The sequence below is a fragment of the Macrobrachium rosenbergii genome, chromosome 51 (genome assembly GCF_040412425.1).
Source record: "Macrobrachium rosenbergii isolate ZJJX-2024 chromosome 51, ASM4041242v1, whole genome shotgun sequence".
Classification (NCBI taxonomy): Eukaryota; Metazoa; Arthropoda; class Malacostraca; order Decapoda; family Palaemonidae; genus Macrobrachium; species Macrobrachium rosenbergii.
The window spans coordinates 64976860-65000926 of record NC_089791.1 but is presented as its reverse complement, the minus strand read 5'-3'; the positions used below and the strand labels follow the sequence as shown (position 1 = coordinate 65000926).

The window sequence follows — 24067 nt, the reverse complement described above, 5'->3', positions numbered from 1 at the left end:
CCTACGCGAGGCTTTTCTTCCTGAGTTTCAGAAATGGAGACCTGAGGTGTCTTTTAGTGAACTTCTTTTTGCAGTTGTTCATATTAGCCATTCATAAAGTTTGATATATGAAAGGGCCTTTTTCATTGTCAGAAATACAGCAAAATACATGGATGATTTGAGTTTTTATCAGTTTGGAAATATTTTATTATGGGATCCATGTTCCAGTAAAATTTCAACTCCAGGTCAACTTTGACAAGGTTTAAAAAAGTTGGTAAAACGCAATTGTTTTGCTCCTAAAACTCTTACATTCTAGTAATATTCAATCATTTACCTTCATTTGCAACCAATCTGTCAGAATCTTCTGCACAATATGTACTATTTATGGTGAATTTTTTGAAAAAAACTTTTTTCTTGTTATCTCCTGCGAGAAATCAAATGCTTTTGTCCAGTCTTCTAAAAGGATCAGTTGCTAATCCCATTTTAGAATTAGAAGGTTACATAAGGTTTTATTGTGGAAATGTCCAGACGCAATTTCAGTCAGGAGAATACAATAATGAATAACTTTCATGGTTGTAGCTTTTATCAGTTTTGAAATATTTTGAACAGAACAGTGGTCCATTGCTGAAGTTTGTACCATTGGCTGGGTCAACTTGTTGGAGTTGAATTTTCCTTCGCATTTTAAGCTAAAACTCTTAAGATTCAGTTATGGATCATGTACCTTCATTTTGCAACAAACTGGAAGTCTCCAGATGGTATGATCGATTTATGGTGAATTTCAGTGGAAAAAAAAATGTTTTCACTGCACGCTCGTAAGTTGGTTCAACATTGCCGAACATTCTCAGAAATTTTTTATCACGTTGTCGTAGGGTTTGCATCGTTTTGAAGGGTGTCGTTATGGATAAACTTTTATATATGAAAATTGCTGATTTTCATGTTAGAATACAAATTCAAAAAAAAATGGATTTAGTTTTTATCAGTTTTGAAATATTTTCACATGGTCACTGACCTAATTGCCATAATTTCAACCTTCACCATCAACTTTAACTCGAGGAAATGGTAAAAAATGCAATTGTACTAAAACTCTTACATTTTAGTAATATTCAATCGTTTACCTTCATTTTGCAATAATGGTGTTCCAGTCCTGGCACAGGAATTTACCATATAAATGAAGAATTTTTGAAAAACATCTTTTCTACGATCTTCTCAGTACTGCAACTGGCTGAACATCTCAGTTGCAATTCTTTGGACAGTTGTCGTAATATTTGCTCCGTTCTATATTCAACAGTTACATAAAGTTTTATATATGAAACCTCCGTGTCCAGGACTTCTTTACAATGGGCAGAAAATAAATCATTGTGACCCCTTCATTCAGTTTTGAAATATTTTGAATTAAATCACGATAAAAACAGGTTCAACTCCGGACGGTCAGACTTTAACTTGACCAAAATGGTGAAAACTTTTTGTAAGCTAAAACCTTTTCAGTGTCAGGAATCATCAATCTCCCTAGGGACCATTTTTCAACAAGCGGATCAGTCCTCAGTTTGGGCAACAATATGAAGATTTATGGTGAATTGAGAAAAAATTTTTTTGGCAAGGAGAAGTGTTGAAGAAGTTCATGCATCATTTTGTGATAATATAAAGAAGATCTGATCGTTTTAAAATTTTTATATACCAAAATCATGTAAGGAGTGTACAATACAAAGAAAACAAAATAACCCATTTGTTTTTCTGATTCCGTTTTGCTCACAGGTTGGGGCAATAAAATTATATATGAAAAAGTGTTTTGGGCTGTCAGATAACCAGGTGTATTTATATCATGATAATGATTTTTTTTTCATTTCTGATGGTTGCATACTAAACTTCAGGCAAGTGACAAAAATAGGAGCCAAAAATGAACTCTTAATCCTGAAAACTAAGTAAAACCTGTGATTTTTTGCAAAATTTTTTTTCTGAGGTCAAAAAGGGGTTGCTAACTCAGAGAACACTCAGACTTCCACCAGACTTTTTGTAAAGGGAGGAAAGGAATTGGGAGCAGGGTTCAGCAGAAAGGATCAAGTCCTACCCACAGAGTGGACTCTCCATTCAAGAAAATTTGCTCCATCTGTGGAGCCTTGGGGAAGGCCGAATATAGATCTCTTTGCACACCCATTGGAACTCAAGACTGGAGAACTACTGCTCTCTGATCTCAGACCCAAGGGCAGTTACACAAGAAAGTCTTCTTTTTGGTGATTGGTCCAGGCTTTATGCTTTTCCCCATTCAAGATCTGGGGGAAGTATTAAGAAAGTTCGCATTTCATCAGAAGGCACAAAACTGACCTGATAGCCCGTTTTGGCCAGCTCAAGATTGGTTCACAGAGATACTGGAATGGATGATGGATTTTCCCAGATCGCTTTCACACAGGAGAGAGTCTTCTCACAAAGCCCCACTTGACAGATTCCACAAGAATCTCCCCACTCTCAACCTGACTGCCTTCAGACTATCCAAGGACTGGTCAGAGCGAAGGGTTTTGCTGCAAGGCTGCAAAGGCTATTGCCAGAGCCAGAAGATCCTCAACCTTGTGCGATCTACCAGTCGAAGTGGGAGGTTTTTAGAAGGTGGAGCAAGACTCAGAAGATATCCTCTTCCAGTACCTCTGTGACAGACATTGCTGATTTCCTTCTTTACTTGAGGGAGCATGCAATTTTTTGCTGTACCACAATTAAGGGATACAGAAGTATGTCTTGGCTTCAGTATTCAGACACAGAGGCCTGAATATTTCAGAAGACAAAGACCTTCACGATCTATATTAGGTCTTTTGAAACGTCAAGACCAAGACCTCGAAACCTCCCAGTTGGAATTTAGACGTTGTTTTAAAGTTTTTAATGTCCAAGAAATTTGAACCTCCCCAAAAAGCTTCCTTCAGGGATCTGACCAGGAAGTCACTTGTTTCTCTTTGCTCTGGCTTCAGCTAAGAGAATAAGTGAATTGCAGGCTTTGGAAGGTAGGGTTGGGTTTAAGAAGGACTCAGCTATTTGCTCCTTTAAACCATTATTTCTTGGCAAAGAATGAAAACCCTTCCAAACCATGGCCAAGAAGCTTTGAATTGAAAGGACTTTCTGTCAGTGACAGGGCAAGAGTTGGAGAGGACTCTTTGTCCAGTTAGGATTTCTTAAAATTCTACCTAGAAAGAAGAAACAGCTGGGAGGTACAGTTGAAAGTTTTTGGTGCTCTGTCAGGAATCCTAGTCTAGATCCATCTCAAAGAATGCCTGGCTTTTTCATCAAAGATGTCATCAAGAAGCGCATCTGTCTTGTGAGGATGAGCACCTAAAGCTAAAAGAGTGAAAGCTTGTTGAGGTGAGAGCCAAAAAGCGACATCATTGGCTTTTCACAAGACGTTGTCTCTCCAGGCTCTTATAGAGGCGACATACTGGAGATGTAATTCGATATTTGTATCTCATTATTTGAGAGATGTTAGAGTAACTTATGATAAGTGCTTCTCTCTAGGAATTACATATCTTGGATTTGTTGCTGGGACAAGGAGCTGAAACTAATCCTTTATAATTTAGTTAATTTAGTTGATTTTTAATGCTATGTGATGTGTGTTTTTATGGTTGATTGGAAGCAAGGTGTTGCAAAGAGAAACTTCCTTTCAATTCTTTAACAAGGTTAGATTGGTCAGGTGGTCGGGTTTGGTTGTCATGTGCTCCTTGTTTTTATTGATACCTAAAGCCCTGTCATGTAAGAGGGATAGCCCCCATTGATATGATACAGGTAAAGGCTCTGTCATGTAAGTGGGTCAGCCCCATTGACACGATCCAAAACAAGGCTCTGTCATGTAAGTGGGCCCCATTGACACGATCCAAAATAAGGCTCTGTCATGTAAGTGGTCAGCCCCCATTGACATCAAATCCAAAAAGGCTGTCAGTCATAGGTCTCAACCTCGCTGAAGCTCTTGAGGCAAGCAGACTCATAGACAGTATCCATGAAGTCTTCTGCCCAATCAGTTAAGAACCATGGTTTTTTTTTATCCTACAACATATGTTGTTTCCTGTTTTTAAATATTAGCTGTCTTAGTTATCCTCCACCAAGGGTGCCAATTCAGCTATTATATATCTGACAGGTAAGTTGCATGTACAAAAATGATATTTTTATGATAAAATAAAGTTTTGTACATACGGGACCCGCAGATATATATGATTAATGGCCCGCCCAGCCTCCCCTCAGGAGACAGGTGGAAAGAAAATCTGATTAGAAAACAGGAATGGTTCCTATTCCGCCACCCAGCCGGGCGGAATGGTAGATCACCTGACCTACCTGCAGATGCGTCCACAGCTCGAGATTTTGAAATTCTGTCGGGAACGTTGGAGACTATAGCTAAGTATATATCTGCCTGGTGAAGTATGTACAAAACTTTATTTTATCATAAAAATATCATTTTTATAATAAAATAAAGTTTTATTTATACTGACAGTGAACTATGAAGTAGAGAAAAAGCCTCTCCCCTCACATGGACATTGTAGCAAAAACAAATTGAAGCACAGGAAATGGGTTGTTCCTCTCCTTCCCAGAAATGTCATATTTCTTTATCTCCTCAAGAATACAGGTTGTCGAGTTTTGGGAAACTGGTGTACATGTACTTGGAATACCCACCAGTCAGTTTTAATGCATGGGTAATAGTTATGTTGTGTAATTTGTTTTAACAGAACTCTCTGGTTAATTTTAGTTTGTACTCCGCCCAGGCAAGGGCACTTTATTTTGTAACGCTTTATAGCCTCGGAGTACTCACGGCTGCAAAGCTCCTTCTGAAGTAGAGGCGAACCTTGGCTATACTGGGCTGTGTCACTACAGGTTGAGATGAACACCAATCGGAGGCAGTATCGTGTTGCTGTAGCTTCTCACCAGTGCTAGCTAATTTTTTCTATTTCAAATTCATCTCCATCACTGAGTGTTTTTGAGTAGTACAGGTAGTCCCCATTATCGGCAATCCAGTTTTTCGGCGTTTGTCTAGTGACAAAAATCTCAGATTTTTATCGGCAACGTGTCGATTTGACACTTATCAGCACCAATAATTGCGTATTAGCCAATGTATACCTAACGGAGGCACTTGGCGCCGATAACCAAAAAGCACCCGAATATCGCCAATTTTTGTTATCCGCAATTTTTGCTTATCATCATGCCGTCAGAACGGAACCCCGCCAACAACCGGGACTGCCTGTATATGTCCATGTATCCCACCTCCTGTCAATGTGGGATTCAGCTATGTAGTCACTTGGTAAGTTACTTATATAAAATGACATTTTTATAACAAAATAAACTTATATATACAGGCAGTCCCCGGTTATTGGCCATCCTGTTTTAGAGGGCTTGTCTAACGGACTGGAAAATCGGTGATAGACGCTGATTTCTTCTTACAGTGCCGATAATCGCATATTGGCACATTTGATACATACCTAACAGAGGTGTTGATAACTGAAAATCAGTGATTTTCAGCCCATTTAATGTAGTCAGAAAATCGCGGATTTTCACTCATTGGCAATTTTCACTTATCATCATGCCGTTGGAATGGAACCCCACCAATAACTGGGACTGCCTGTGATTACTAAGTAACTACATGATTGGAGCCTGATGAAACCCCCTCATGAACATTGGGTACAGACTAATTGAGCTCTTCAGCTATGTTGTACTTATTCTTCCCTGAAAGTGGGTGGGGTCTAGTTAGTTACACCAAAACAACAGAGCGTTGCTGCAGATTTCAGAATTTAAGCTTCATCAAATAGTTAGAAACTAATAGCTATGTAGTTACTTGGTAATTATATATAAAACTTTTATTTTATTATAGAAATGTCATTTTTATAGCATAAAACTAGGTTTTTATATGAACTCATGAATTATATAAATGCTTCCATTGCAGAGTGCAATTTAGGCATTTCGATGACTGATATAATAAACAATACATACAGTAGGTTAGTTCTAGCTTATAATCTTGATGAATAATCAGGGACTTGCAGTTTGCTCACCTACCATATACACTATGGATGTATGTTTCATGATACTGTATGAATACAGCTTTTTATTTTCTTAAAGAATACAAAATCAGAATGATCACAATTGTGTTTTTCTTTTCAGCTTAATGTTGACTTTGAGGGCTTCACTGCCAGTGACAATGATTTCCATGGGATAAAGAGATTACTTCAGCAAAGTTTTGTGGTTTAGAAGTTGATGTATCTGTATTGCAGACACCATTATCTCTCAGAATTATGTTGGGTCTGTCATTAAGGTAAGCCACAATTTCATTTTAAAATTACCATGTCAGAGATGATATTTTGTATTATTGTTCCATATACTGTATACTTGTTCCTCAACATATGCAAGAATTAAGCCCCATTTCCTTAGAATGAGACTTCTTATTCCTGGAAACGTTTTTGAAGTAAAATAGCAGATAGCTGCAGTTGCAAAACATATTTAAATTTAAAGCAATGAAGAAGTGTACTGTGCAGTATTGACTGATTGATAATGAATTTTGTAGTTTTTCTATCACTGTTTGGCTATATCCTTGATGAAAGTGACTGCCTTAAAGCATCATTCTACTTTTATTTTGCTGGGCTGATGGTTGGAAAATTATTGGAAGGGGGCTTGCCCTACCTTTTCGAATTTGATTCCAAACTTATGTTTTGAGATCTTAGGAAATTATTTGGGTAGTTGTCTGGAGTTTATCAAAATTTGGTATAGCTAGTTACAGTTCAGGAGATATTGCTATGGCAAAAACTACTGATCATGTTTGGAAATTTTAACTCAAGATTCCTACTATAAGAAAAATCTTCAGTGCCTAAATTACAGTATTTTTAGGTGGATTGCATGTGTGAATGGGACCTTGTAGGTAATCCGGGGCTCATTCTGCTCACAAACTGTACTAATATGGCTTTAGTATTGCCACTCAGATGGTGGATCTTGGCTGTAAGGTTGTATTCTTTATTTTTAAGGTGGTTAATTAGATGCTTAAGGTAAGTTAGATTTCATTTTTGTCTTGCTGAGGTATTCAAATTGTGGTTGGTCTTGTCACTGGAGTCGTGTCCAATTTTCCATTTAGATTATTACCATTACCTTATTTGTAAGTGGAATGCAAAGTTAAAGAGAAAATGTATAGTTCTCAGCGGGAATGTAGACTTGCCTTGAAACTATCTATTCACAGTTTACATTTATACCGTATATACATGTAAACCCTTATAATTTTTTTCTATTGATTTTCCTCTGTTTTTTCAAGTATTCTTTCATTCTGTATAGTGCCCTTTATTGATAAATATTATTTGTTATCTTTAATAATAAAGAAAATTATTACTGACTTGACTCTTATTGTGTAATGGTAAAAAATCTTTACAACTTGACTCTTATTGATGAATACTACTGTAAAGAACAGTGTAAATGAGAGCATGTGGAACAGTGTAAATGAGAGCATAAGTTTTTAATGGTTTTAGGTGGTGAAACATAGTTTGCCAAACCATCCTTTAGGTTGTTTTAGTAGAACAAAGTGATTTAAGAAAATAATGTTAGAAAAACAGTTAGAGATATTATTTTTGCAGCAAGGGAGAATAGTGAGTTCAAAGGAACCCAAAAGAAATATATACAAAGATTATTTTTTTCTTGTTTTAAACATATGTTCATTTTGTGTGATTATGGTATTACTGAAGAAAATATTTTATTGTATGTTAAATCTGCATGAGTTTAGTTTTAATAGTGCCAAAAATGAATTTGCAAATGAAAGCAAATTCAAAGATATGCTATTTTTGTTTTCCACGGTAGTCACTACAGTAAAATACTTGGTGCAGTTATACCAAAGAATAAATTCAGGTTAACTGAAGCACTGTACTGCACAAAGATAACATTACAGAACTATAGAAAAATTGAATTCAGTTTCAGTGTTCTTTTTAGATTAGTTTTGCACCACTAATTTGAAAACTATCAGTGTCTCCAAGGATATTGGGCAGGTATTAATGGTAATATAGTATTAACATTATATGGGCTTGTTATCAAAAAATACTTAACCAAAAAAACTAAACATTTTATGTATGTAACTTACCAAGTAATTACATAGCTATTAGTTTCAACTTTACGACAATATAGGTATGAATTTCTCGGTAGCACTCTGTTGCTTTGGTGCAGGTAAGTGTTCTGCCCACTTCCAGGAAGTATAGGTACAGCATAGCTGAAGACCATAGTCCATCGTTTCTGCCGGTCAACACCCCGACATCGTTGTTAAGCAGCTTTGTTTTGGATTATCAGGATTGTTCATCGGATGATCTTGCTTATAGTCAAAGGATTTGGTGAAGTATTCTGTACTTTTAGTAGCCTCTACGCTAAATTACTTAGCTTAGTTAAGCCTAGTTGGATTTTTATTGATTGTGACTTATTATGTCAGACGCTAGTGTTTCTAGTACAGTCATACTCGAACTCACTGAGGTTAGGTTCCAGAACCCCTCATGCGAGCGTGAATTTTTGCTTAAGTTTGGCATGGTCTCTAAAAATGCTAATACATGCTTATTTCTAAAGTTTAAACACTAAATATGACCCTAATCATGCTCCCAAATTATTAAGTTAACTTTTAAATGAAATTAAAGTTACTGTAATTTCATTTAAAAGTTAGCTTAATACATTACCCTTAAAAAATAGAAATAAATGGTTGACATAAAAACTGAGATTTGGAAGAGAATTTCTCTCTCTCTCTCTCTCTCTCTCTCTCTCTCTCTCTCTCTCTCTCTCTCTCTCTCTCTCTCTCTCTCTCTCCCCTTCCAACCGATCTATTTTTAGAATCGTCTCAACCTCTTTTTAACAACTTTATTCTGCGTCTCTTTCTCTTTGTTCTGAAATGCTTTTTCATGAACAAACAGTGTTTTATATTTTGACTTAATACAACTCTTGGTTATTATGTCTCTATGTTTTAGAACGATTTGCAACACTAGCGCATTTACACTTAAGTAGAGACGATGCAGGTCAAATTAGATCAATTTAAACTATCTACTGTACAGGTAAAGGCATACAGAAAATTAATAAGTTGTAAAAATGTGTGAGTGCTAACTATGAGAGAGAGAGAGAGAGAGAGAGAGAGAGGAGAGAGAGAGAGAGAGAGAGAGAGAGAGAGAGAGGTTGTCCTTACTTAAGAGAGTGAAATTATTTATCAATTATTACGGAGACTGAGAGAATAACACGAGAGAGAGAGAGAGAGAGAGAGATATTGTCCATACTTGAGATATCAAGTTATATTATTTATGAATTATTACGGGGAGAGAGAGAGAGAGAGAGAGAGAGAAAAAAAAAAGTATATCTTAGTTTAACCAGACCACTGAGCTGATTAACAGCTCTCCTAGGGCTGGCCCGAAGGATTAGACTTATTTTACGTGGCTAAGAACCAACTGGTTACCTAGCAACGGACCTACAGCTTATTGTGGGATCCAAACCACATTATGACGAGAAATTAATTTCTATCACCAGAAATAAATTCCTCTAGTTCTTCATTAGCCGGGTAGGAGAGTCTAACGCTGGACCAACAGCCTGCCAGGTGACAGCTCTATCCACCCTCCAACCAGAAGAACTACGGGAGAGAGAGAGAGAGTTATTCTTATGTTAGATATCAAAAGATGGAAATTCAGTATTAAACTAACTATTAAATGAAATTAAAGTTACTGTATTTTCATTTAAAAGGTAGCTTAATACATTACCCTTAAAAAAAATAAATAAATGGTGTGACTCTCTCCTCCATTCCACCGATCTATTTTTAGAAGTCTTCTTAACCTTGTTTTAAAAAAACTTCTTTATTCTGTCACTTTTTCTTTGTTCTGAAATGCTCTATGTCTCTATGTTTTAGAACAGCGCATTTACAGTTTGTAAATGCTACAGGTAAAATTAGATAAATTCAAAATTATCTACTGTACAGTTAAAGACATACAGAGAAACAGTGCTGTAATATATGTAGGTTGGCTAACTTGGAACGAGAGAGAGAGAGAGAGAGAGAGATAACAGTTGTTCTTACTTAAGAGAGTGAAATTTTTATGAATTATTAAGGACAGAGAGAGAGAGAGAGAGAGAGAGAGAGAGAGAGAGAGAGAGAGAGAGAGAGAGAATTACAAGAAAAATTTGACCACTGATTAGCAACACTCCCCTTCTTGTCATGTTAAATGACATGTCTAACAGCTTTTGCCTTCACCAACTTTTACAAAAGATCAGTGAAGATTTGTTTGTTCAAAATAATATGAATTTTGCAATTACAGTTTTATTATTATTATTATTATTATTATTATTATTATTATTATTATTATTATTATTATTATTATATTTAATTTTATTAATCTTAGTATTTGAAAATTAGTACTTATTATTAGGTAAAAAGTTTATTTATCATACAAATAAACATACCTGTATACATGTACCATAAAAATTCATCTCACTAAGAGAGAGAGAGAGAGAGAGAGAGAGAGAGAGAGAGAGATTATTACTTTTAATAATATTTAATGTTATTTAATTTACACATAAAAACTTGAAAACTTATAAATTACATAAAAAAATTAAACAAACACTTTTGTTGGGTTTCTCAGTGTTCGCAAATGTTCGCGTGTCTGTGAAAAACTCGTGTATGACCATTAGTTAGGTTCCAATGAAAAATTTGTGTGTCTGTGAATTCATGCAACTTGAATCACGCAAGTTCGAGGTATTACTCTAACTGGTATTGTAGCAAGGGCTGAATATCTGGTTGACATCTTCTAAATATGACTTATATTGTATTTGTTATCATCGCTGAGGACAAATTTGTTCTCCCGACTTGACATGTGAAGATTGCAAAGACTGGGACGACGGTAAATGGAAAATTGCAACTTCTCATTTAGACAAGTTAGAAAAAGCTAGACAGTGAAAGTGGAAGCTAGAGCCGAGGTTAGGGCATCAGCGCGTCTTCACCTAAACCGGTAATTTCGACACCTGTGGCTGCTTTTCTCTTATTCCCAGTTCTTTTGTGCTCCCTTCACCCGTTACCTGGCTTTCATCCATCTGAACCTAGTGCCATTGCCAGTCCCAAGCCCAGAATAACAAGAAGTTTGACACATTAGTGGATACTGTCGCTCAAATAGGAGGTTCGTGAAAGCCCTTTTAGACAAGGCAAGTGCAAGTGTTTTGTCAGTGGAGGGGGTGGCTATCATCCCACCGATGCTCTTAGACAGAGGTCCCTGCCAAACTCCTTAAACCTGGGAGGAGGCAAACCATAAGTCCAAGGGGGCGATCGGTGGGGTTTGCCCAAGAGTAGTTGTTCCCTCAGCCAAACCTGTTGCTATTTCCCTGGTATCGGTGGATAACTGCCAGAAAGGTGTACAAGTGGACCTTCACACCTTATCTTCCAGTGGATCAGACTCTTAATAAGTCCAAAGGGTGCAGCTGGCATTTCCAAGATTCTTCCAGGCCATTGAAAAGGCTAGCGGGGAGGGACAGGCTCCTCGATTCTGGCGTGAAGTTTACATAGGGACCAGGAGCCCTCTTGTAGCTTTTGGGATGATGCAGAGCTCCCATTGGATACCGAGCTCCAGTGGCTTCCAAGTGCCCAATGGCCTCTAAGCACCAAGCGGATCCCAGACATCCAAAGGGAGCAGATCGCCCCATGGGATCAAAGCACCCAGGGGCTCCTAAGCGTCCAATGGGAGCAGTTTGCCCAGTGGCTCCCAATCTCTTGGTGAAATCAAAACGTAGTGCAGTGTTAGACTATTCTCTTGTTTCTGAAGCTTCTTCAGATTCGATCTCTCTGTTAACAGTGGGGCAACCTGTTTCAGTGCCACCTCCTGTTAAGATTCAGGAAGCGACAGTTGCGCTGTTCGACAGCTGTTGTTGAGGACTCTGTTCCTCTCCTGTGCCTGAAGTTGATGCCTGATCCTCTCCCTCCGACTCAGGTTCCTTCTCACTTATCCCGATTCATTGTCGTTTGGACAATATCCTGAACTTCTAAAGAAGCCTTAAAGTACTCCTCAGGTGACAGAGGAAGCTCATCAAGACTTAGTTCTTTCCTCTATTTCTTTGGCAGAGGAGGAATTAGAACAAGAACAACCTTCTTCATCGTATGCATCCCGCCTGAATTATTTTATTTTTTGTTTTCCCACTTACTTTTCTCTTGCAGCGCCATCTTCTCCTGGATCTCCCTTGTGTTATGACAGTCTGTGGGAACCACCAAGCTACCTAAGATCATATTATCCATTTCTTCTAAGAAAGCTTTGTCAGGCATTGACGCTGGTCATCCGAGAAGAGGGAGGTGGGCAAAGCTGTGTTTTGCTCTCCTCGGTCTCGATTGCCTAAAAGCAGATATGTGTATTGTGCCGACCAAGGAAGCTCCGTCCTTGGGAGTTTTTACTCCTCCTAAGGGGACTTCTCCGGCCTTATCAGTTCTACATGCAGATCTTCATTCGATTCAGCCAAGATCGTTTTCCCCATGGAATTGGACCATATAGTGAAGGACACTTTTAAAGTGTTTGAAATTTTCAGTTTCCTTGACTGGACTGTGGGTGCCTTAACTAAAAAGTCAAGGATTGTACTTCCCTTCAAGATGATTTTGCAGCAGATTTGCACGGGGTACTTTCCTGTGCTGATAAAGCTATAAAAGATGGAGCCTAGGGAAAGGGAGCTGTGGTGCTCGTTCACCACTAAAGGATTTACCCTTCCCAAAGATTCTCCCTCCTTTTGCTCTGATGGACAAAAGCAGTCTTTTTCCATGAACTACAGTAGAATGTGTAGCAATGGAACTTCAAAGAGGGCAACCCATGACCTGCTAGCACAATCGACCAAACGGCTTAAGGATTCGAACTGCAGTGCTACGGTTTCTTTTAATCATAGATCCTTCTCTCCAGTCCAACCACAGCCCTTTTGAAGGGGCAGAGGAAGAGCACACCGCCCGCGCTCGAACTTCAAATCTCTTGCCGATCAGCAAGAAGTGTACTTCCATACCCTCCTCTTAGCAAGTGAGGGTCTGGTCCTCCATATCCGAGTGGGCACCAGACTACTTCTGTTTTGGAAAAGATGGGAAGCAAGATCTGTGGAGCTGTGGGTTCTGAGCGTGTTCAAGGTATTCAATCCCATTTAAGGAGAAACCCCTTTAACGTCTTCTCCCATCGCCTTGAAGGTGTATTCTGAAGGCGCGGAGAGATTTTCAGCCCTCTCAAAGAAGGTTTTGGCTCTTCTCATGAAAAGAGCAATAGAGGTGGTAGACAACCTATCCTCGGAGGGGCTTTACAACCGACTGTTTGTCGTTCCCAAGTCATCAGAAGGTTGGAGACCTGTCCTGGACATAAGCGCTATGAACTTCTTTGTGCAGATACAGTAATCCCCTGTATTCGTATGGGATGCATTTGACCCCCGCGAATAGCTAAAACCGCAAATACTTAGAACCCTTGTAAAAAATACTTAGAGCTGCCTATTTTGATAGTTCAAACTCACACAAAACAAACTAAAAATGCTTATACAGGTGTTATCCTACTTACGATGGGGTTAGGTTCCAAAAAAAACCATCGTTTGTTGGAAAAACGTAAGAAATACCGAAACATATCTCGAACATAGCCTAGCCTACACTAGGGTATTTGGTACCATGCACTGTATACATATATGGTAGCCTAGCCTAGACTATAAAATATACTCTTTTACATACAAAGTACAGGCAGTCCCCGGTTATCGGCAGCCTCAGGTACGGGCGATCCGTTTTTACGGCGCTTGTCTGGCGACGACGATAACCAGATTTTCATCGCTGATACCCGGTTATCGGCGCTGATCGCCTCTTATCGGCGGCGCTAACCAGGGATCAGTGATATTATCGCCGATTTTCGGTTAATGGCGATATTCGGTTGTCGTCACGCCATCGGGAACGGAACCCCACCGATAACCGGGGACTGCCTGTATAGTAATTATTAATATCCGCTAATTCTGGAGGTTCATGCAAAGTGACTTATGGTAATTCAATACAAAGAGAAATTGAATAACAAACAAGAACTATGGTATATTGTAGATACACGGTAGCGTAGCCTACATTATGCTGTACTCTATATTCGCATATTGTATTATACAAGCGTCAACATAACGAATATGCATCTTTACCATGGATCTTTTAAAATGTTATGCCTTAATTCACTGTATCCAATATTATATTGTGCATATTCTTATATTGCTTTTGTATTAAAAATTGCATTCATAGCGATCAATGTTTTGGTCTGGAAATGTTTACACAGTGTTTATTTCACTGCATTTAACTCATTTCAGAGCGCTTTTCTTGCTTCTAGTTAGCGTAAATGAATCTCTAGAGTCTAGATGCTTTATTCATAAGGGGCAAGGTTATTTTTTGTTATACGAATTGTTTTTAAGTCGAAATATAACTAAAATACATCTCATTGTGATATTAATATATCTATTTTGTTAATAGATGACGATTGACGTTGGCCGTTTGGGGGCATTTGTTTCGTGTAAAAAAAATTCAAGATTCCGTTCACTATTTTCACTTGATTTCAACACAATACGAGCCTTACATATTTATCATTTATTGGCGTAAAAGTAACAGTAATGTGTTCTTTCATGCCCAGCAGTTATGATTAAAATACACTCTCCCATTTTAATTACGATCGAGTTTCATCCATGTTGCTGATGCACGATTATTTACAGTACTATAGCCATTAGCAGCTTGAACGTTGTTTTCTCAGCTTCAGCTACAACTTGCAGCTTAAAATTAGCAGTATATTTCCTTGACGATCTTTTATCCATAGCAAATAAGGGTACAATGTAAAAATATATCATTCCTATTCTACTTAACATCATTTGTGCCATAACCTACGGCAATTGTTTATTACCATACGATGGTTGAAATACAGGTAAACGGTCGTTGTTATCAGATTCAGTTATAAGCAAAACAACAGTTTCTTGGTCGGTTGTCTATGGCTGTACGCATTTATGCAAGAGTATAACGTTACTAACAATACTTTTTTCATTCTCTTTTACTTTTTTAACTAGAGGATGGGATAAAGAGATGGAGGAAAAGTTGTCTATTGTAATTTGGTCTCTCTCACTGCCTGATTACGCTGTTGCCTGCGCCCGCGCGAAATTTAAGAATATTTTGTAAATAATATTGTCGTATCGGTATTAATTGCTTACCCTATTGCAAAATCGAATTATCGTAACTTGAGCATTACCTGAGTATTTTGATAGTTTTATCATAAAAAGTGCATTTAGTCATGAAAATGAGATGAAAATACAGTATTCAGTGAATATTTCTCAGTGAAAAATACAGCGAATGAGTTTAATTTTCCGCAAATAATGGGTAGATACGTTCCAAAGAGAAATCTGTGAATATGTGAGTCTGCGAATCATGAGAACGCAAATCTGGGGGGTTTACTAACGAAGTTCAAAATTTAGATGAATCATTCAGTTCTCTCTGCTATTCACCAAGGAGACTGGATGGTATCCATCAACATGAAGGATGCATACTTTCATATCCCAATACACCAGGATTCCAGGAAGTATCTGAGGTTTGTGTTTCAGGACAGTCTTCCAGTTTCGGGCTCTGTGCTTCTGTCTGTCCGCAGCCCCTCAAGTCTTCATCAGAGTATTCGCCCCTCTGTCACAATGGCTTCACCTGACGGGTGTCAAGGTATGCTTATATCTGGACGACTAGCTCCTATGGATGTCATCCAGGGAGAAATGTACAACTGGCCTGGGACTTGGGCATGTTAATCAGCCAACAGAAATCCCAACTAGCCCCATCTTAGTCAATAGTCTATTTAGGGATGAAGATAGACTCGGAATTTTCAGGTTTTTCTGTCCGACAAGAGAGTACAGTCTTGCGTTCAGAAAGTCAGACACTTTCTTGATCTCCAGTCCTGCTCAGCCAACGCTTGGATGGGCCTCTTGGGAACCCTCTCTTCCATTGAGATGCTTGTGCCTTTAGGAAGATTGCACGCGAGACCTTTGCAATTCTTCCTAAAGGCCAGTTGGAGCAGGAATAGACTGCCGGGTTCATTCATCTTCCACATCACTCCAGAAAGACCTTCAGTGGTGGTTCCTAGAAGGGAGATTCCTTGTGGGAAAGTCACTTCAACAGTTGAACCTGAACTCAACATTGCTCTCCGACTCACCGGATCTGGGTTGGGGAGCAATCTTAGGAGACTTGGAAGTTGCAGGGACGTGGTCTCTAGAGGAGAGGAAACTCCATATAAACCTAAAGGAACTGAAGGCGATTCACCTGGCTCTTCAGCATTTTACTTCAGTGACACACGACTTAGTGATAGCGGTTCACTCGGACAACATGACCGCACTGGCGTGCATATGGAATCAGGGAGGAACATACTCCTTTTCTGTGTGTGAAGCAGCCAGAGATCTCCTCCTCTGGGCCCAAAGCAACAACACCCAGATTCTCACTTGCTTCATTCAGGGCAAGTTGAACATTTTGGTGGACGAGCTGGGCCGTTGCAAACAGGTTCTACCCAAGGAATGGTCACTGAATCCACAGGTGTGCACCAACCTGTGGAAACGATGGGGAAAGCCGATGGTAGACCTGTTTGCAACATCAAGGAATCATCACCTTCATCTGTACTGCTCTCTGGCCCTGGACTCTCAAACATGGGCAACGGGTCCGATGCTCCAGGATTGGTCGGACCTGGAGGTTTGTGCTTCTCCACCATTCAGTCGAGTGAGGGAAGTAATAAACAAATTCCCTTTATGCCACAGCGCATCAGTGATCCTGGTTGCTTTGTTTTGGCCACAAAGGAATGGTTTCTGAACCTCTGAGAACTTCTGTCAGACTTCCCAAGGCTCCTTCCACAGAAACAAAATCTGCTCAAACCACCTCATTTCAACTGATTCCATCAAGGCTATTGCTAGGTGTAGACGTGACTCTTCTACCAAACTCTACCAGGTTAAGTGGGCATTATTTTACAGATGGTACAAGAGATGTGACGTCTCTACTTCTGAAACATCTATAGCCCAACTAGCAGATTTTTACTTTATCTGAAGACTTCTTGAAGTTTAACAACATCCACAATCAATGGCTAGAGATCTATGCTGAATTCATTATTCAGACAAAGAGGTTTAGATATATCCTCAAATCAGGATATATCCGATTTAATTAAGTCTTCGATACCTCAAAACAGAATATGCAAATTCCAGTTTCTTGGAACTTGACGTCTTGTTACGTTGGGTTTCAGGTCCCCGTTTGAGCCACTTCACACTTCATCATTCAAGGACTTATCTAGGAAGACTCTTTTTCGGGTTGCCTTGGCCACAGTGAAAAGGATCAGTGAGTTAAAGTGCTGGATAAGCAAGTTGGCTTCTCTCAGGAAGATGCAGTTTCCACGTTCATCCTAGGGTTCTTACCGAAGAACGAAAACCTTTCCAACCCGTGGTCTCGATCCTTCCACTATCAAGAGTCTTACAGGATACTTGGATCTTCAGACCAAGAGAGAATGTTATGCCCAGTGAGAGCGTTAAAACACTACCTGGGAAAGAACCAAGAAAATCAGAGGGGATTTCCATAACCTCTGGTGTTCAGTTAAAAACCCAACACGTCCTCTCTCCAAGAATGCTGTCTCCTTCTTCCTGAGAGATGTAATTATTGAGTCTCACTTGGGTATTCAGGAATATGCCTTACCCTTGTTTAAAGTAAAAGCCCATGACATTCAAGCAGTAGCCACGTCATTGGCTTTTAAGCACAATCTTTCTCTATCTGCAATCATCCAATCAACTTATTGGAAGTGTTGATCAGTTTTCGCCAGCCATTACTTATGCAATGTGGAAACAGTATTCAAAGACTGCAGTACTTTAGGTCCTTTTTCCATGGCTGGCATGGCACTAGGGAACAAGGGGTAGAAGTACTACTATTTCCTCTATCTCCTTGCCTTGTTTAAGGTCATCGAGTTTTGGGAAGCCCAGGGGTACTTGGTACCTGAAGTGCCCACCAATCTTTTCTGTTAATCGATGGGTATTCTTTTTAATTTGGCGTACAGGTAACAAAGTTCTTATGGTCATTTTGGTTTGTTATATATCACGCCCAGGACAAGGGCACCTGTTCTGTTTTGCTTTGGCAGTCTTAGGATTACTCCCTGACTGCAAAGCTCCCACTAAAGCAAGGACAACTCCTGACATTGCTGGTCACGTCCCTATGGGTAGAGATGAGCAGCAACCACGAAGCAGTATCTTCCTGCTGTAGCTCTCTCACCAGGTAAGGTTACAACAAGCGTTTCCACAATGCTAGCTTTTTATTTATTTCAAATTCAATTTCATTTATAAATGTTAAATTTTGAGTAGTGCATGTCCATGATTCCCACCTCTTGTCAGTGTGGGATTCAGCTATGTAACTACTTGGTAAGTTACATATATAAAAATGACATTTTTATAATAAAATAAGGTTTTATGTATACTTACCAAGTAATTACATGATCAGAGCCCTCCCACCTCCCTGCACATGGACATAAAGCATAAATGAACTGAGCTCTTCAGCTATGTTGTAATATGCTTCCCCTGGAAGTGGGCAGGGCACTTACCTGCTCCAAAACAATAGAGTGCTACTGCGAATTTCAAATCTACAGCTGCTGTAAAGTAGAAACTAATAGCTATGTAATTACTTGGTGAGTATATATAAAACCTCATTATAAAAATATCATTTTTGTAGGCTAAGTTTCCATAATCAAGTTAGCTAATTACAGTAGTCTGAAAATGGCAGAAAGTTAACCATTTATCAGAGGGTCAAAGGTCATACAAGTATAAACAGTTGCAAGTTTTTGGAATTGATTGTTTACCTAATGCTAGGACTGTAGTGCCGTTTGTCTCATGAGATTAGTGGCTTTTTGCTGATGTACAAAAGCAATATCTGAGAATGCTTGTAGTAACTTCATCCTCAGGATGTGCAGTTGGTAGCATTTGTTTTCTGCCTTTTTTTTTAATTAAGGATTCATGAAAATATGTACCAACAAAGATTATATCATGTTAATTTCTTTTGTGGAGCAGACAATTAGCATTCACTGACACTATCACTGAAGCTTCAGATTGGACAGTGCATTGTACCAGTAGAAAGTGAATATAGCATATCTTTATGTTTTCAAGTATCCTGTTATTGTGATGAATATACAAACATGTTATTCTAGAATCAACATCTCGTGTACTAATTAGACAAGACAATCAACAATTGTACAATCCACGATGAGAAAAACCATAAAAAAAACATACATGCATAAACATTTCAGCGATGAGTCTCGGTTTAGTCTATCTACTGCAGGGTGCCCCATTAACAGCCTGAGCCCCACAACTTACCAGCTTGCAAGAAGGCTTAACACCATTCTGACCCTGTATGTTCCTGGTGACCACAGCCTGAAGTCCTCTGCAGAGTTCCTCTTCACAAATATGCCAGTGGACAAAATGAATCAAGCAATTATGGATTGCTTTTATAGGGACCTTACTGCTTCATCCTCTAACATGCCCTTGGTGCTTTTCTGGAAATATGCACTTGAAAGGCCCCTTTCACCACCCACGGGCCAAAAGTACACCCAAATAGACAGGGTAGTGATGTGTTCTCCCTTTGTATTCTTTTTGCTTATTTTTTATGGGAACCATTGAGCAAGAGAGTATTTATCAGCATAGAAAAGCCGCCAGTGTACATGCGCACATCGACGACACCCTTGTCAATGCCATACATCTGTGATTGTCGTTTACCCTTCCTTGACCTCCTTGTTGAGCACTGGGAGAGTGCTTTGTTATGAGGTTGTACATAAAACTCATGAACTTGTGCATGTGTCTGAATAGTGAGAACGAGTGCTCTGAGAGATATAAATAAATGATCTGCCATCAGTGCCTTCGTCAGAAGGGCTCTCACATTGCTCTTCCTGGAAGGACACTCACGCAGAGCTAAAGCATGTTGCTCAGGTTCTCATCATCAATGGACATACAAATCATGATGTGGACAGATGCATAAGAAGAGTTATGGTATAGACAGTATCATCAGGAGCCTTGCTTCACCACCCCTGATGACATCAACCTCCTCTGTAGGAGCATATTCTATAGTAAATATAAAGAGAAACCTGTCCTTAAGTACGTCATTGAAAGAAATGTCAGCCCATGTAACCCAAAAAAAGATCAAGCTCATCATATATTACAGGAATAGAAAAACCAGCAGCCTGGTGATGAAGAATAACCCAACCCTCCATACAGGTGTGTTCTACCAGTACAAATGCCCCTTCCAAGAATGCCTCAGAACTTACCTTGGTATAACTGCTATGTGCTTCTTCAAGAGGATCTCTTTCTATACTCAGGAAAATGCCATATATTATCACTCCAGGACCGACAGTAACATCAGATAAAAGATAAGATATTATCCATAATGTGGAATACAACTGATCATTGCTGCCTACGCCTCCTGGAAGCCTAACACATTGGGAGATATAAGCCCAGTCTAAATACCGTGCAGGAGAGAGAGACTCCCCCTTGATGTCAGGACGAATGGCTTTGCCCACCAACATCTCTGGTAAATGAACCAGTCGGGAGCCTCCAGCCACAGGCAGTGATCTTCCCAGCATTCCCCTCCATCTCCAATGCTCACACAGGAAGGGTGCAACCATCAGTGTCTGGGAGAAGGCTTTGTTTGGACACAATAATCCCTTTAGTGACCAGTGAGAATTCAGCGCTGTTCCCGCCCACAACGCTGTTTATATACACGAACACCCACATGCTTGTGTCCAGGTTTGTCTCACCCATCTAGAGAATGACCATCAGGCTGGTCAAAATGTCAGTGACAAGAAAACTACTGAAGAGAATTCTTGAACTGTGACTCCGGAATCCATCTGCCAGAAACCTCCTGATGTGGAACTCTAAAGGGATTATCCCTTGTACAGGGGTATTTCACTAGCTCTCTTTTGCGCAGAGAACATAAACTGCTGTACACACACTCCTTATGTATATCTCGGTACCAGAATGTGAACATTGGCCAATTAGTGTCCATTATTAACATGCAAGAGAAAAGAATATGGAAAGTTAGAAGATATAATAGAAAATGAACTGAGATGATGTACCATCCTATTAAACAGTATATGTTTAAGATAGGGTCCACTTCCATATTGTTATTACTGTTGTTATTGTTTTCATTAAGTACTGTAGTGAGACTGCCAAGTGATTTTCAGGCTGTCATAGGGATTCCTAGAAGGATGTGTTGTAGAATAAAAAGATTAGAACTGTGGCAAAGTTAAGTAATTGGGCATCTAAGTGGAAAAAAAAGACCAAAAGGGTGAATAAAGAGTGAAGAACAGAAAGCAATAGCCTAAGCTAAATGGAATGGGGCAAAGACCTTCAAGTGTTGTCTTCTTGGTTTTGTGCATAGTGCAAAGTAGGTAGTTTCCCCTTCTTTTTTTTAATTTTTTATTTACATTTATATAGATATGTATCATGTTTCATTCACTTACCACAATACATCATTTTAGCAAGTTGGTGGGGAGGATGAAGACGATGATGAAGAAATGGATGAGGAGGATGATGATCAATTGTTGGTGTTACAACCATCATTAATCTCACTTCACGGAAGGTATTTTGGCCATGGTATTTGTTATGTTGAAATGTCTTCTGCATTCAAAAGCTGAATGCAGTGGTAAGTATAGTGCTGTCAGTCATCTTTTCACTTATATACTAACCTTTTTACCACTAATTTGTGGTATCTCCACACATCTTACCCCTTCAGTTCTTCATTTTCTACATTATATTATGTAAATAATTTTGACTAAATTTCATGTAATTTAATTAGTGTGATTTAGTTTGAATGAAATTTTTTTCCTCTTGAATGTGTAACCCAAATATCATAGTAAAGGTGACTAGACAAGAAATGAACTCTCTGCATTGTGTTCTGTATGGTGCACTTCCTCCCTGAATTTCTGTCTGGGATAAGTCTTCATCTTTGGTATACCTTTTCTCTATGGTTTTCTGGGCCTTTCAGCTGGTCTTTGTCTTGCTACTTCCATATCTTCTTTTATGACTAATTATTTCTTTTCCTTCATTGTCAGTCGTCTAAACTATCTAAATCTTACAGGTCTCAGTCTGTTTTACATCGTGTTAATACTGGACACAACATCTTCCATTTGTAATAAGGTTTTTTTCAGTGTGTTCATATACTTAGCAGCCTTGAATCTCAGCACTTGGTAGTCACACCTCTTCAAAAAAATCTGTTGTCTTGTGATTGCCAAATCATTGTTGCATAAAGCGTACACTTTATGCTCTACTAGTTTAATTTTCATATTTATACTAAAGGGTGCTTGCAGTACCCTTCAGCCTCTAGCTGCACCTACTTTTTACCCTTTTACTCAGCCTCCATTCCCAGTTCCTTTATTCAATCTTACTGTCCAATCTCTCTTAATGTTACATCGTAGTGTAGCTTTCAGGAGTATTCTCCTATTTTCACCTTCAGATCCTTGTTCTTCATCTCCTTTATTTTCTGGATATCTTTGTCTTACTGTCCAACCACTCCAACTCCTTCTTTTGACTGCCCTAAGCACTGAATGGCTGAAAGTGCCTTAATGTTTGGCTTGACAGCCTCAATTTTTGTGAAGTACCAGGTATTTTCTTTCAGAATTTTTTTTGCCAATTCATTTTTCAAATAAATATTTTAGTTATTTTTCACCTTAATGCTTATGTATAGGGTAAAGTGGTGAATTCTATGTTTATTAGCTATTTTAGTACTTTGTTTGTCATGTTGCTTCATTTCATCTTGTTATTTCAGTGCTTTGTGTATATTTCACAAATTTATTATATAATTTATATATGGAAAATGGTTTATCACTTCACTCATTGGTTCTAGCCATGACTACTACACTCTCACCTTACTCAGGGTCCATTATGCTTCTCATGGGGTCCAGGCTGATGCTAGCCTTACTCATTCTTCCTTTTGTAATGCCCATGGATTGATTTGCCTGCTCAGCAGCTGCTTGTTTCTCTACATTGTGCTACCTCACCACTTCAGGCCTGGGTTTGTGGTTGGCTTGGCCTGCCCTTTCAGCTTTAGCCAAAGCTTTACCTGCATGTTTATTCATCCTTTTCTCACTGCTATCCCTGTGTGTGGGAACATCCTCCTCATCCCTGGATTCATATGGATTAATATGCTCACCCATCTTCTCACTACTTTACCTATGTGAGACCATGCCCACCTCTTCCTTGCATTACTTGTGGTTCGACCTGCCATTCCAGGTATGACTGCTGCTTTGGTTGCATGTTTGATTCCTTCCATGCTTACTGAGTAACTAATCAGTTTGTTTCCTTCTGCTGTTGTTTCCTTCTGCTGTTGCTCATCCACCATGTGTAGACTTGACTAATGTGGAATTTTAGTTTTAGTACCTAAGAAGGGTTGTTGACAGACAGGATTCTTTATTGTGCCTTCTCGTATAGTGGTTACTTCTCATATGATAATTTTTTTTAGTATGTTCTACTGCACTATTGCACAATTGATGGGTGCTCCATTGATTATGACCACTCCTCCAAATTTAGGCACACCCATACCTGAAGCTGTGTAGAGGATAAGGCTCAAAGATTGTCTGGTTTTGTTGCTGACATTCCCTTTATTCAAGAATTCCATCTTACTTCATTGGGGATTATTGGTATAGATGTTTCTCTCTCTGGTCTGTCTCATTAGGAGGCTAGCCCTTTGGTATTCAAGTATAGACCTATTACCAGCACTCATTGTACTATGGCCATCACTGTTCTGGACATCCTCCATTATTTGGAACTTTGAGCATGACTGTTCCTGCTGTTTGTTGTAGAGTGAGGTGTGTGATTATGCAGTTAGCCATTGTATAAAATATTAAGTTTGTGAATATCCTTCATAAGACTTAAGCAGTGAAATGTGCTGTTTCAGGAGGATCTTTCCTAGTGAACTATCTTGTCTTTACAGTGGAGATGTCACTGGCAAGACCAAGCGTCAGCTTCAGTCACTAGGAGATATCTGTAGAATCTTAACAGCAGTAGTTAACCTCAAGAGTCAGTGAAGGAGAGTGACTTTGTTTATTTCCAATCATGCTTGCTCTAAATCATCAGCTGTGGAGAAAGAAAGGATTGATTGGGACTGGCCACACCCCCTCTACCTGTGCAAGGA

The 24067-nt window shown here is 39.0% G+C and overlaps 1 pseudogene; it reads left to right on the top strand.

Moving 5' to 3' along the window:
• The window catches only part of LOC136833076 (protein BCCIP homolog), an 81270-nt pseudogene that overhangs the window by 29790 nt on the left and 27413 nt on the right, over positions 1-24067 (top strand).